The sequence below is a fragment of the Sipha flava genome, unplaced genomic scaffold (assembly GCF_003268045.1).
Source record: "Sipha flava isolate LNK unplaced genomic scaffold, YSA_version1 76_pilon_pilon, whole genome shotgun sequence".
Classification (NCBI taxonomy): Eukaryota; Metazoa; Arthropoda; class Insecta; order Hemiptera; family Aphididae; genus Sipha; species Sipha flava.
Window position 1 is genome coordinate 1284668 of NW_020273616.1, and position 16421 is coordinate 1301088.

The 16421-nt window shown below is 26.7% G+C and overlaps 1 protein-coding gene across 1 annotated transcript in view; it reads right to left on the minus strand.

Moving 5' to 3' along the window:
- Positions 1-14584, minus strand: part of LOC112692821 (elongation of very long chain fatty acids protein AAEL008004-like) — a gene marked incomplete at its 3' end in the record, with an annotated part of 18282 nt that extends 3698 nt beyond the window's left edge. Inside the window, 1 exon segment of the mRNA XM_025567618.1 lies at positions 14417-14584.
- Between the last annotated feature and the right edge of the window lie 1837 nt (positions 14585-16421).

The following is a 16421-nucleotide window of genomic DNA, read 5'->3' on the forward strand; positions in this document are numbered from 1 at the left end:
AAGACCTAACAATACACAAGTGTGCATCGTTTATTTATTATTTTTTTTCATTTTAATTTATTTTCCCATGTATTTAATTTATATAAATTGTATTTATTCAATAATTTGCATATTTTTGCATATTTTCCAAAATTTTACTTCATATTATATCTCATATTTTGATGTTTTCATCGCATATGTATGCCTGTGTTTGAGTACTTTTTAGCACATATAGTTCCGAACCTTACTTATAAATATCCACTAGAGTGCAGTTACGTTGTTGTTGTAATAATCAATTTTCTGATTATTCTAAATTCTGAATTAAGTTTTCCGAGGAATAATTAAATACTCAATTATTTTATCGTTTTACAGGTTAAGTGATACATCGATAACTATAATGCGAGTTTGTCTCTAAAAATATTTTAATCGAGATAAATATACGTGTTAATAAAAATCAAACATTAATATTTTTAACGTGGTCTCGTACCGAGTATGGATGTTACTCTACGCAGTTTTAAACTTATTACCTTTATCGATTTATGAGTGTGGCATTTTCGCGACAAAATATTATCAAAAACATAAGATAATTAATGTTATTGTAGAATGACAGTGTTTATATTTTACAAAATGTAATTTATACATTTGGTACCTTAGAATGATATGCTAACAAAACTATCCTCAATTATATTAGTATGCAACGTATGTTATTTATGCAAATTAAATAATAATATTGTTTGCAATACTATTTCAACAAATATGTACACATAGACAATCAAAAAGACAGTAAAATAATAAATGATTATTTTTAAATATAGACATTAAATATTTTTAAAACATTAATTCCTACGCCGAACATTATCAACTCGGAAAATAATTCGAAATTATCTTACTCTCCCAACAGTAGTATAAATAATTTATATATACGAAAAAATGTATAAAATACTTATTGGTAAAATGTATGTAAAAAATATCAATGCACGTAAGCAAAGTCGAAAGCGTACGAACACGAAATATTAATTATTGTGTCATAGGACCGTTTTGTACCAACTCTACATAAGTACAACTACATAATTACATGGTCAATTAAATTGGAGTATTACAAAATATCACCAATTATTTCATTTCATTTTAATAGTACACTAACAAATTTTATAACCTCCAATGCCTCGGGTAAGTTTGAAGAAAATGTGATAAATTTTAATATTTTCTCATAAAAACGCTGATAGAGCTTCAACGAATCTGAACGTGTCTTTATTTCGTTACGTTAATGTACGCGTTACAGTTTATGGCAATGTTTATTTCACTTAATTCAAAACAAACAATCATGGTTTCATTATTATTATTATTATTATTAAGATAGTTTTAGTGTGAAGTTTTTAATGAATAGCCTTGCGTCTCTATATTATGTTGTACCAGTTTACTACGTTTCGATCGTACAAATTAACACCGCCGCCCTCTTTGTATAAAAATGATTATTGTTTAAATAATATCATCGAATTAAAAATGCAAAAAAAAAATCATCAGTAGAACCATTGTATTAAACATAGTGTGATTCCATTGCTGTGAATTACTCATATGAGTATGTACTCAATATTTTTCTGTCGTAATAATAATGTGTTCAAGAACAAAAAATATATGGGTTTATAATATATCATTAATTGCACTACAAGAGAATATGTGTATAATTTTTTAATAAAAATCGTTCATAAAATTCTTATATTCACTTCGACGGATAAAAAAGCGAGTCTGCGCTCACAATTATTTTTAGTGTTTTCAACGCATACTTTAGACAGCTACGGTGTACACCTAGATTTTTTTTAAATTTTTATTTGTATTACATACAATCTATAAATAAAATTTTACAATAAGCAAGTTTGAGGATTTACACTGTATAATGACTTGAGTGAAATAACGATGCAATCACCCAGCGACAGCATTTACTGGATATTGTTATTATGCATTATATCATTAGTTAAATTAAATTTACTATATATACAAATAACGTCTACGATCGCTGATCATCAATATAATTAACCGGGAGGCTATTGTTGGCTAAAAAACATATGTCTTCAACTAATGTCTTTATGTATTTAAAACATAATATTATATAGTTTCTTATATACTTTTGGAATATAATTATGTATAGTTATTTATTTTACAATGATCAAACTAATTTGATTATTATCGTAAACCAGTTATAACTTTTATTGTGTCAACAAATTGTCATTAATTACTGTTGAAGGATGCGCACCCGATAGTCGTTAGATCTTATAGTCGATAGATCCTTGAAAGAAAGTTAATTTATCCTTAAACCTTGACCGAGTTCAAAGCCATTTTTTATTGGTGTGTATGTATAAAGTATCCAATCAATGTTTACTATAACTAGTTTTTTCATGCCGTTCAATAATCTTTATCAATATAATTGCGTTAGCAATTTTCCCAAAGTATGTCCACAATCAAACATAATGGAGACATAATGAAGTATCAATGTAATCAGTAATAAATTAAAAATATGTATTTTATATAATTTAAATATGTAGTATGATATTTATCAGAGATGAATCTAGTTTGATAAAACGAAGAGGAAAATGTTTATGATAAATTAACATATTTTAATTTTTAAATATTAATGTTGATCAAGTGGACAAAATGAGAGTTATAAATACTTTATTCAGCTTATAATGAACTAAATTAAATAATTATACTTGCTTATTAAAATCGAAAGTGGTTACCTATATTTCCTCTTCTATTCATTGAGACAAACTCATTTAAGGAATAATCCAAACTTCAAACCGTTTAAGAAAATTTAACAATCATCCTTTCCCAATGAACTAAATTATTGAAAATACGGGTATAATACCAAATTTCAATATTGTATACACCACTCTTATAACTATCCTCAAAATCAATCATAAATCATTCGCAAGTTATAATTTGTGAAAAATAATCGTTCTATACCTAAGTAATTAATATTTATTATATGGTATAATAATACAATATATTATTGATCAGTAAGTTGAATAAAATATTAATTATATTTTAAATTAAAAATAAATTGTTGTCAAATAAATTATCTTCATCTTTTTTTTTACTATAAACATACTGAATAAGATTTTTTTAGCATAATACATCTATTCTACATAATTAATTATTATGGTATTCATCTAAATATGTTCATGTCATGTAAGAAAATAATATCAAAACAAGAAACTATTTTTTAAGGGTTGTCAATTCAAACATTTATGTTGATATTAATACGAAAAAAGGTAAATAATTAATTTTTTTATTACCATAGTAAATCGAAAAAAAAATTTAAATAATTTTATGCTTTCGATAATTCATTGCTTTTCAAAACAAAAAAAAAACCCTTTAGAAATTTTAACGGTTAAAGAATAACAAAACGTATTATCAAATTTACTATGGTTTTCAAGCATCATATTATTTTATTAATGTATCAATATCTTTGGTCACAGATTGACACTAATAAACTGGATCCAAATAATACGTCAAGCGATTCATCTACTATAATTTTGACATGGGTACACAGAACAATTAATTGGTGAAAATTATTTTCTTTTTGGGTATCATAAATATAGGCTATTATTTTATAAACATGCTCCTCATTTTCCATTGTATTTATTCACTGTTATTTATATAAGCAATTATAATTCTTATTTAAGTTTAAAAAATCAATAACAATGGAACCCCAGGTGAAATCATGTATTATTTATTATTACCTATAGTAACTTAATTTGAAATTTATTAAATTAAAAAAAAGTTTTAGCACTTTTTTATGTATACATAATCTACGTTCATATTTTAGTAGCGACTTAGTTTTAATTATACCACATATATACTATAATTTATGTACATCATTATATAGCCTCGAAATTCTAAAAAAAAAATAAATAAAATATATTGCATATAAAATAATTTAAAAAAATATTACGTATAATATTTATTTATTCAATAAAAAATATATCTAAAAATTAATTTCCTTAAATTCCTCAAATTTCAAAAAACAATTTTCTTTGTTTAATCTAACAAACGTATTTGAGTCATTTTCAATCAAGGAAATCAAGTAAAATTCGTTTCCGCATAATAATAGTAACTTGAAATTCTACATTTTGCAGTCCGGGTTAATACTCTACACATGTTCAATCAAAATTGCTATTCTTTATAAAAATATCAAAGCAAGCACCCAAATAGCATAATATTTATATTATTAATATTAACATGAATATATTTCAAAATGTTTTTTTCTTTTGTTTTATTATGTTTGAGCTTTTGAGCGTTTATAAATTAACAATTAAATAAAAAAAAATAAAAATTTAAATATCACCATATTTTTTATGAATAAGTAATATTAATTTAGAACTAAAATTGTATGATATACTTTAAAATAATCAAATACCACAAGAGCAAAACAATTATAATATATTTATTTATTTTTATTTGATTTTTAGATGACCATGAAGAATTTTATTTTGTTTTGTAGTTCTCAACGAAACTTATTTAACCATCACTGCATTTAAATTTATCGATATCACATAATTGAAAGAATTGTACAATATTGAATTTTTCAAATATATTATCACTCAATGGATATCTCAAATTGCAAAGCTGGGCATTAACGAGTTAAAAGTTAAAATTAAATTAAAAAGTTAAGTTAACTTTAAGTTAATTTTATTTAAAAGTATCTAAATTAAGTTAATTTTAGTGCAAAGAATAATGCAAATTATTAAATGAGGTTTTTAGTGTACTTATAATTTACTATTTTAATATGAATTTCCTGTAGACTGCATTATTGAAAATAATATGAAAAATAACTTTAATAGTTATTATATGGGCTATATTTTATCATTAGAGTTCTATAACATTGTTATTGTATAAACGCTATAAACCCATGGAAATCCTAAGAATATTCAGAGAAAATAGTAAATACCATGAGAGCGAGTGTCGATGAGGGATTAATCACAAAACAACTGTGGTATTTCATTATTAAAATTGTAAATTGATTTGAGAATGAGTTCAGGACTAAAATTTATTTTAGAAAAATGGGATAGCTAGTAAATACTTTTATGTATCATTTTAAATTTCCTCTGTAATTTTCTTGAGCGTAAAAAAACTAATATTATGTGTGCAATTTTTTATTTTTGCAAATTAGAAAATTTTAACTTTAAACTAAGTTAAGTTATTTTTTTTTTCAAAGTTAACTTTTAACTTAATGAGTTAGCGAAAAAAATATAACTAACTTTTAATTTAACTTAACTTTATTATTTTAAAATAACTTAACAAGTTAAAAAAATCGTTAACTTGCTCAGCTTTGTCAAATTGTTAATGCTTACTAAAATAAAATTATAAAATTCCATCGTTTCTAAATAGATTTATTTTTATACGTCATCACAAATACGTTTTGGTACACTTAGAATATAAAAATAAACTAGTACCTTAGTAAAAAGTAGTAATGCTTGTAAAAAAGAAACGAAAATATTAAATAAATATTACTCGCAGTTATGCCATATTAAACAAATATTCATGGAAATACTAAAAGATTTTAACCAATTGGTTATGAAATCTGTTAACTATTTGAGTATTAAATAAGTATATTTGTTTAAGACGTAAGTAAAAAGAGTAAGTCAAAAAAGTGAAAGTGTGCCGTTTTGTTCTTAATTATTTTATTATTTTGAAATATCATACAATCATTTTTATTTATTTATTATCAGAACAATTACCTAATTAACTAATTAATATAATATATATTTTATTTGGTTTTTATGTAGAAGTCATTCTGCATTTTAGAGTTGTTATATTCCAAATATACACGGTGTATCAAAAATCTTCATCCAATTTCAAAAATTTATATTTATATTAAAAATGAAGATATAAGGGTAAAATAAAGTAAAATATATTCTTAAAATAGTTAAGTTTTATTTACTTTGGTTACAAATGTTTAATATGACCCCTACCGGCTGCCCGACACACATCTATATGGTAATCAAATTCTTCCCAAACGTTGCTGATCATATCTGATATCGCGGCATGAACAGCATCTTTGATTCTAATTTTAAGCTCTTCCAAGGTTGTAGGTAATGGAGGTACATATACTTTATCTTTTATGTAGCCCCATAAAAAAAAATCACACGCTGTGAGGTCAGGGAAACGTGGTGACCAGGGATGAACTTCGAACAAAACTGTCGAACATGCTTGATATTTCCGTCAGAGAAACGAGGTCGACCTGAGCGTTTCTGTGCACACAGACAACCACTTTCTTGGAACGTGGTGCCAACGTCGAATCCTTTGAGTAGTAGGAGCTTCAGTTCCCTAAGTTCTTCGAAAATCACGTTGAATGGTTAATGCCGACTCGCACTTATTAAAACGTAGGACGTAAAACGCTTTCTGTTATGGAGTCGTCATAACGAAACAAACTAACGGTTCCTAGTTCACTAACCATTACGGTGCCAAATTTATCAATTAAATAACTTAAAATAAACTTAGTTATATAATTTTTCCATTAATACATCGGTCATTAACCTGCGATTAACTGTGGCCGAACTATATCAGTTCGTAATCGGATGAAGACTTTTGAAACACCGAGTATAATAAAATATTATTAAAATATAAAATAAAATATAATTTAAATGAATAATAGTGATAATTATGAATAATAATGATTCATTACTAACAACAATAGTACGTATGCACTTATGTTTTTTTTATTTATACTCTTAATATTTGAAAAATATTATTTCTTTTTGTAAAATATAACATAAGTACATAGTATAACATTTATGTATAAATGAATTTCTCAATAAATTACATTTTTTTTTTTATTTATACTTTTAACATCATTGCGGTACACCACGTCCATTTTGGTAAACCATAAATTTGGAGATAGCCGGTATTTGTTGAGTATACCAATTAATTTACTATCATAATAGTCGAAGATCAAAAAATATTAAAATTTTAAACAGTAATGTAATAACCTAGTTGATTGACTGTAAATAACATGTTATTTTCATCATACCTACCAACATTTAAAAAATTTAAAAAAAAAATTGAAAGTGAATTTTTGTATCATACATGTATTTAAACTTGATTCTAAAAATAAAAACGAACAACACAAATTGGTTCTATTACTAATCATAATGAATTTATTAATATTTTCCACTGCAATTTTCCTATCAATATTTATGTAGTGAGTTTTTAATTTAATTACTTATTACAAAATATTTTTATGTCTATTTGTTTTGGAGTCGCAAGACATAGCAATATTGTTTATTTATTCATTTGTATGGGTTTTCAATATAAAATTATATAGACATACATAACTTCTTATTGTAATCATGTGAAATCTTTGTAAATAATCTAGTATTAAAATGATAATATGTATGTTAAATTAAAGAATGACAGTCATGCTTATTGTACATTTTCTAATCACGACCCGTTGTTTACCAACAACCTAGTTTTTTTCTTACATAAATTTGATACATTGTTTAATTGTTACACCAGAAATCTCAAATATTATGAATTGATGAGTTTATATAATTCGCGGCTAAAATTATAACCTTGGATATTCGGACACGTCATATCAAAGGTAAGTATTTAAGACAAAATCCATTAACGTGAAAAGATGATTGCCTTGTGTCCACATTTTAATAAAACTGTCGGCCACAACACTGAAATTATATGATTATTGTTTAATTTTCAACTTGAATAATCAAACCTTGTTTAGATCAACTTTCGATCTTGTATTCTATAGCCATATTATTACATATGATTAACCGATATTGGATTGGAATGTCTTGAAACATTCAAAGGTTATCCATACAACTACCGTAAATTAATTCAAGTTTAAACCTAAATATGATATAAATTCGATATAAGCATATTAAAACTAAATATTATAGTGAATGAATTTACGCGTGTAGCATTGGTATGAATGAAACAATATATCAATATATTACGGTTTTGATAAAAAAAAATGTTGACATTTATGAAAATAGTTCTGAATCTCATGTCACAAACTAAACAATCGACAATTTATAAAAGATTTGAAAAATTAGATCAAGGATGTTTATTAAATTTAAAAAATGCTTACTATATTTTTATAATTAAATCTATTTTGATTCATAAAATGCATATCTACGTCTTAGTGTGTATCGTGTATATTGTTTGCTTAGAATTAAATGACCTTGGTCTGATTTTCTATTACAAGTCTTGTACTATTTTATAATAAACATAGGGGAATAAACTGTTGTAATAATCCATATATTATTTGATAATTTTCTGTTATCTCATGATCTCACATCACTATGTTTCAAAGTATCATTTTCAATTACTAAAGCAACCAATAAAAAAACGATTTTGTTATATAACCATAAGACATTGACAGTATTTGGATACAATATTTAATATTATATATTTTAATATTATATTTAATATTGTATCCAAATACTTTCAATGTCTTATTGTTTAATATTATATATTTTAATATTATATTTAATATTGTATCTAAATACTTTCAATGTCTTATTGTTATATAATACTCTTTTATAACAAAATCGTTTTTTTATTGATTGCTTTACTAATTGAAAATGATACTTTGAATCATACTGATGTGAGATCATGAGATAACAGAAAATTATCAAATAATATAAGGATTATTACAACAAAATAAAAAAGAATAAAAAAAAATAGAAAAAAAAGAAATAAAAAAATTAATAAAAAAGAATAGTATTATGAACTTTTTTAATAAATTTTATTAAAAAAGTTCATAATACTATTCTCATTTAATATAGATCTTCAAAAATTTATTAATTTTACAATTTTTTAGTGGACAATTCTCGAGCTCATTTATTTTTATTTATTATTATTAATGAGATGATCAATATCTTAGTTTACATTACACCGGACCATCACAATAATACAAAATTGTTTTTTCAATAGTATCATTGTTTTAAAATACGAATAAAATAAAATACTTGCACTTTGAACCAATATCTTACCAGGCTTATTTAATTATTTTTATTTTTAAATTTACAGTAAAATTGCTGTACTGAATAATGACTGCAATTACTTTACTTCTATACATGTCATTACTTGAAATTATCGTTTGAATCGTATTGAACCGCTGCGGTTGGTCTACTGTTTCAGAACAATTCACTTAACTTGCACCAATTTCACGAATAATTCTTTACGTAGATTAATCGTGGTTCGATTAATTTTGGTGTTGAAAAAATTACGAACGGTATCCGTATCAGATTTCTCTTTGATAATGACAGTATAATTTACTAATTTTTTTTGTCTACATAAACGTAGAAACTTAGGAATTATAATCATTATTTCACAAACCCGGAAATCGTGTATCCATGAGACGTATTATTTCTTTAAGTTTGACGAAAATGAAGTTTTGAGAAAATAGTTTATTTTTGTATAATATACGCACATTGCTTATATTTTTAAATCCTCAAATTACTATATTATATTGTACTGTGTACTATAATATTCTGTGTTAAATAACATCTATGTTCTACAATATCTTAGAAGCTCGCACGTCTTCAGTTTACAGCATTATTTAAATGTACACAGCTTTAAATTACACGTGTAGTGCAATTACAATCGTATTCGATTTTATTGCCAAACATATAAATGTAATTTCTGTTGGATTTGCGGCACAAATACGACTTCAATAATTATTTAAAAATTATAACACAAATCTTCCAAAAGTACAAAAAAAAAAAAACAAAAAAAAAACAATAGAAAGAAAAAAAAATAAGACACAAGGCCAGCGTTATTTTCCCATAGGATCTTTCTGCAAATCTATGTATAATATGGCGCGTTGCGTTCATATTTTTTCGGTCGTCGTACAAAGAATGAAAGTAGCAAGTCCGTTTGCAGGTCAACGAATTTCAACAACAATAAGCTTAACCTTAACTTCGATAAGGCGCAACGAAATTGAATATTCGATTTAGCGCATCGGAATATCTTGTAAAATATTTACCAGTCGCCCAATGCGAACCGTATTATTAATCGTCCAACGTTACGTCGTCGTACGCTGTGAATAATGGCATACCGTGTGCTATATACATACATTATACTGCGGTTGTCGTTCGATCGCCACCGTTGAAATTCAATAATATTGCTGTTACGTGGATGATATTATTATTGTACACCCCAAAGTCTACATCGCACACCACACGTTAACCATGCACTGCTACAACGTCGGACTTTGGCCTTGGTCCGTGTGGCAACATTTGAGGAACGGTAAATTCGTCGTATCGAACAATAAATGTATTTCATTTGTTTCAACCTCGTGTAGATAGCGCATTAAAAATTGTTAGGGTTTTGGGCACATAATTGTTGTCTACATCCATATTCGCAGAGTATCGTCTGCCATTACACTAATAATATTATATGTGTATTTCGTTGTAAAACGTTGTAAGTAAATGCTGTTTGAAAAAAAAAAAAAATGTTTATTTTATTCATTATGTTGTCTATAAACTCTACATCAATAATTCTGGTTTAATCAATTTTTTCCTATTATTTTATTGTTTCAATATGATTAAGCAAATTTTCAATAATTCAAATTTGCTTTTTTCTCTACAGTAGGTAAATTGTATTCGGACCCGTTGCGATTCGGATTAGACGACGCGCAGTATGCGCAAATCATTATTGTAAAACGTTTCACCGTTGAAAATAAAAATAATATTGTTATACTATCTTCGAGATCGTGTCGATCGATAACCGATTGACGATCTACAGTAATCGACGCACGCTGACAATATGAATGCATAATAAACCGAACGGGGCGTGTGTAAATACATTAATTATAATGCGCACACCGGCGGTAGCAGTAACAGCAGTATCAGTAATACGCCGCACCGTACCCATTTTATACGATGTGAACAATTAATGAATAAAAAATTGTTATCAAAGTTTTATTGATTTTTAACCGAGTTCGATTTACAATAATTATTCAATGATAATCAAGAATCGCAACCATCTCGAAAGCTATCGAAGTATTGTGTTACCGGTGTACGAACACAATAATGTTATACTATTCGTAATTATTAAATCCCCAGACCACCTGGCGTACAAATAATATGTTTTGAATTCCCATCAAATGAACGCGAACCTCGAACGTATAATAATGTATCGCAACCGCGTTCTTTCATCTAACATAATATTTTCATACGCGTGACGCGAAACTTGATTGATGGAAATCTTCATCGACATTGGTCATGACAAAGTAACAACGTGATTGGTATTTTTATTTTCCTCCACGTCTACACCCTTGCATTCTAGTCGAAAATGCGTCATTCCCACTTTAAGAATTTGCTAAACTTTGTGAAATATTAGAAAATAAATAAATAAAAAAAACTATTGAATTTTTAGTGGTGAACTACATTATTTCTCTCCCTTTCCTCACACCCAACGGACAGTGTACCAGTTACAGTTTCAACAGGCTGTTGGTAATTTCGTATCCACTGCGATTAACGATGTTGTCTAGATCAAGGTTTCCTCAACATTTAAACGTTGTGAACCCCAGAATAGTTAAAAATAAAACAGTCACTTCACGACCACCCTCCTTATTATAAAAAAAAAATTAACCTTTTATCTGCTTTACCATTTACAAAATATATTATAACATTAAGCATCAAAGAAACAAAAACACGAGTTTTTAAATTGCTAAACAAATGAAATGAAGTTCATAGTGTATTTATACTACAAACTGACTTTTTCATTTTTATAATTATGGTTATTAATTGTTTATTTTTAATGTAAATAAATGGTTGTTTTTCTATATCAGCGTTTAATTATTTCTGACGGATACGACCCTACATCTAGACTTTAGATTCTTAATTCTAGAGGTTTATGAATCCCAGGATGAGAAACATTGATCTAGATGACCGACGTCGCATCAAATATAATATATTTGTTATAATCCTTGTGTTAGACATTGTTATAGCGGATAAATGATGCGCATGAACATTTTCCCGATTACGATGGTAATGATAATTACAATAAAAATAATAATAATAATAAAACTGCGATTGAATTCGCACCCCGTACACACAAGTGTGTACCTGAAGCCACTTTGAGTGGCGCAAGTAGTGCGTATTTGACTTGAAAACCACGTATTGGGTCAAGGTAAACATTACGACTTATATATAATATTATTTGCGGGACGACCTTGCGCAGACGTCACAGCCCGACCGCGTGGAAGAACGTACTGCCGAAGCCAAGAACGCGTATTATGCCATATTTGAATATCGGGAAAATTTCAAAACAGAATAATGATGAGAAATGCGCCTGTATCATGACGATAACAAGTGGACGGACTTCCAAGTACGCTAGAGCATGTACTAGGACATGAGTGCGCGCTGTAACGTGCTGCGCATTAAAAACGGATTATATTATAGCAAGATTTTGTTTATGTAAATTGATTTCAAAATTAGGCGCGTTAAATAAAAACCACGAATATTGTTGCATTAGTTTGTGTAAATCATTTTAGTTCATTTTTTCGACTTATTGTTCGATGGTCTCATCAAAAGCTTGCTATTGTATGCGAGTATATAATGGGGTAATGAATAAAAAATTAAGTCAAATAATGCATTGAAGATAAATGGCATCCATATGGTGTTAAATTGAAAATTCATTGATTCTAACTGTCACTGTTAACTATACCAATAGTTTATCAAAAAAATTCAGAATTTCTTTTAAACACATACTTCTTCGATTAAAATTTACAAATTGTTGTTTAAATTAAACAAAATATTGTTTTTAAGCAAAACTATGTTTAATTGCGTGTTTTTTTTTTTTACATTACTTGTACAGTAATTTCTATCATACATGGTAAATTAATACGTTTAATAAATTCATTCACCGTTCGATATATCATTTATACTAAATGCATATTCAACATTTAATATATTAATGATATGTTCAGGTTAAGGTTATAAACATATTTATTATCACATACAGAGACATATTTATTTATATGTATTACAACCGAACTTATAAAAAAAATATGAAACAAAATGGACTTATACCACTAAGGTCAGCAAGACGAGCCCTCAAACACAGTACCTGTTATTCGTCCGTACTCTATTAACTTCCAGTTTAGCGAAGCACCTTGTACATATATTGTACATGTAATTATAATTATTGAAGTTATTATTAATTCATCATTTATTTTTTTTCACAATTATTAAATGCTAGTACCGCAAAACTAATTTCATTAATAGTTTTCTTATAATAATTATAATAGTAAAATTTTTTTAGTTTTATTAACTATTAGATACTTGACTTTTTAATCTGAAACTTGTTTTTATATAAAGCTAGTGGTTATAAAGTTGCAGAAATAAAAAGAGTTATAATACATAAAATACCTAGTATTATTATAAATTATTATTAATTACCATTAATAATTTTATCACGGCTCAAACCAGTAGTAAATAAATGGACCATTGTCAACTAATATAAAATTGAATTTTATAATATCACATAATATCAGACCACTGATTTTATGAAATCTTATTTTAAAAAACTAAAATTCTTCATTGTTTATATAAAAAGATATTTTGGTTTCATATGGTTACCCGGTATAGTAATGTATTCAGGGTTTGTCTTTATATTTTGTTTTACAGTTTATCATTATTTCACATGTTTACTAGTTAGTTAAAATACTATGCCTACACGTTTATCATAATTTGAACACAATATACCAATATACTTATTTTTTTTAAACCTAGTATTGAGAAATTAAAAATAAAAACCGGGAAACATTATAGTTACAACGCAATCGTAATAACGGTTTCTTTCAACTGTAACATACGACCAAGACGTTGCGACGACACATTTTGGCTTTTATATACATCGCATTTCATTCAATGTACTTGATTTCAATAATAATTTATCAAATCTTACGTGTGACTCGTACAAAAGTAAATCTATGAAGGTCGTCAAAAATATGCGTTGGCATCTTCGATTTAAGGCGTCTAACTTCAATCAACTCAACTTCAAGTTAACGTTCAAAGTTAAAAGAACGAAAATCACGAATATCCAAAAAAATTTAAATAACAATTATTACTTTTCACAACGGATGCCAAATAAGCCGTGTATTCTTATTATTCAATCATCCCAGCTCTATAAACTCTATCAATAAGATATGCAGATAATAAATTAGAGCCAGAATTTGTCTTTAAATTTTAAACAATTTTTGATATCTTCTGTAGGTGGGTAGGTAGGTAGGTAAATAGAAATGTTATACATTGTTTAGAAACTCGATATATTCTCGTCAAATTTGACTGAATATTAAATTGACTTAATATACAATAACCGAAAGATATGGATGGCACACGCTACAAAGATTATATATATTTTACCCGTCACCCAGGCCTCGGTGTTCGATGTACTTATGTATCGTACTTACCAATTGATCTTGAAGAAGATGGCCGAAAGAATAATATTACGATTCGCAATGCCCGTCAAGACTTCGATGGCACACTTTTTGAACACGAACACGCACGATCAGAGTAGTTCGGTCTCGCGCGTTCCCGAACGATTACCACGAGTCGTTGTCCACACGCGAGTTTCGGTCAACCGGCCTTCTATTTGCATCATTGCTTCTCCCCCTTCTACCGTATATTATGGGAGCAGTTTTGCTAAGACCAGACTGTTATATGATTATTGAAATTAACGGAAAAAAATGTCGCCGTCTATCGTAAAATACACACGTATAATAACGTAATATATTTATTATCATAATTTTCTGTAACGTTGCGCGGTCAGTATTCGGCCAACGTACAAAAACAATTATTTCAAAGCGATAAAAAGTACTTGTGCTCAAGGGTGCCCATATGGGGGGGGGGCAAAGGAGGAACATGTCCCCCCCCTGGAAAATGTCAAAAATCTTGGAAAATTGTTTACTATGATCAGAAAATATTTATTTAAATAGAATTTAAAAATTTAATTTAATATATGAAAATCTATAAATCTATAATCTATTTGTTTATGAAAAATCTATTTATTTAGTTTGGAAAATCAGGTTATCAGCTATAAATAACAATACGCTTTTTTGTTTCTATTTTATGGATAATTATCAATTCATAAAATATTGTGTATTTCCAGAAATACGGTATGTATATGTATGTGTGTACAACCAAAATATTTATATAATATTTGTAAATTAATATTTTAATTAATACAACTAATGTTTTAAGTGTCCAATTTATATTATTAATTAAATAAAAATTTCAATAAATTATTTTTATGGTAAATTGGTAAAATAATTATTATTTTATAGTCTTTCAGTTTGATGTATATAATGTAATAGTATAATATAAAATTGTAAACCCTTTCCTATATCGTGGGTCATTCCTATTTATGAATAGATTAATAAATTAAAATGCTGTTCCCCCCCTTGAGAATTTTCTTATGGGCGCCCTTGCTTGTGCTTGTTTTTTTTAAAAATATTTAACTTCAGGGCTTGTGAAAAGTAAAAATAAATTACAAATTTTAATTTACGTTTAAACTATACGTATTCCAGATGATATCCTCTCTTCGCACGTCGTTCGACTACGATTTTAGCTATACTAGTAAATACATATAACAAGGTGTCATACGACGATTTACTGTAATTGCGACAGTTATTTTGCTGGTAAAGACAATCGAATTAGGTTTTTCATTTTTTTATTTATTTATTTATCTTATAACTCGTTTGACTTAAAACTCGTCCGAAAAATAAACACAATGTTAAATAAAAATAGTATTTATCTGTAAAAAAATACGAAAAGTCGAATACTATGAGTATACATAACTGAGCCGTCAAAATATTAATAAAAATAGTATGATATTAGGTTACTATTTTACAAAAATATTGTTAGAAAAAACACTATATTTATTTAGAAAAAAAAAATTTATTTTATTACATATAAAAATATAATTTAACCATCTTAATTTTTCCCGTCGATACGGATTTGAATTTAAATATTTTAGAGCAGAAATAAAAAGTTATTTTGCTTAAATTTTTTATTTTTTTGTCTATTTGTGTTATTTTTATGTTTATAGGTTGAATGAATACGAAAACTGCAAATTTAAAATTTGTGACAGATTAGATTTTTTTTAAAAAAAAAATATTAAGAATCATTTACAAAATATATAGACGTATGCAATAAATAAATTGTATGAAATATGTAATAAAAATAATTGAGAAAAATGGCAGTTCTTGATGATAGTAGATTTTTTTTTTGGGGTAAATTTATAATTAACACACTAATGTTTAGTTTGATGACCACCGACGTACAATAACAATAATATAATGATTATAATTTTACAGTTATTTTCTTTTATTTTATTTATTTAATTTAATTAAATTTTTTAATTACACGGGCAATTTCCTTTTAGTATACATATACCATTTATCCAACATTCAATAA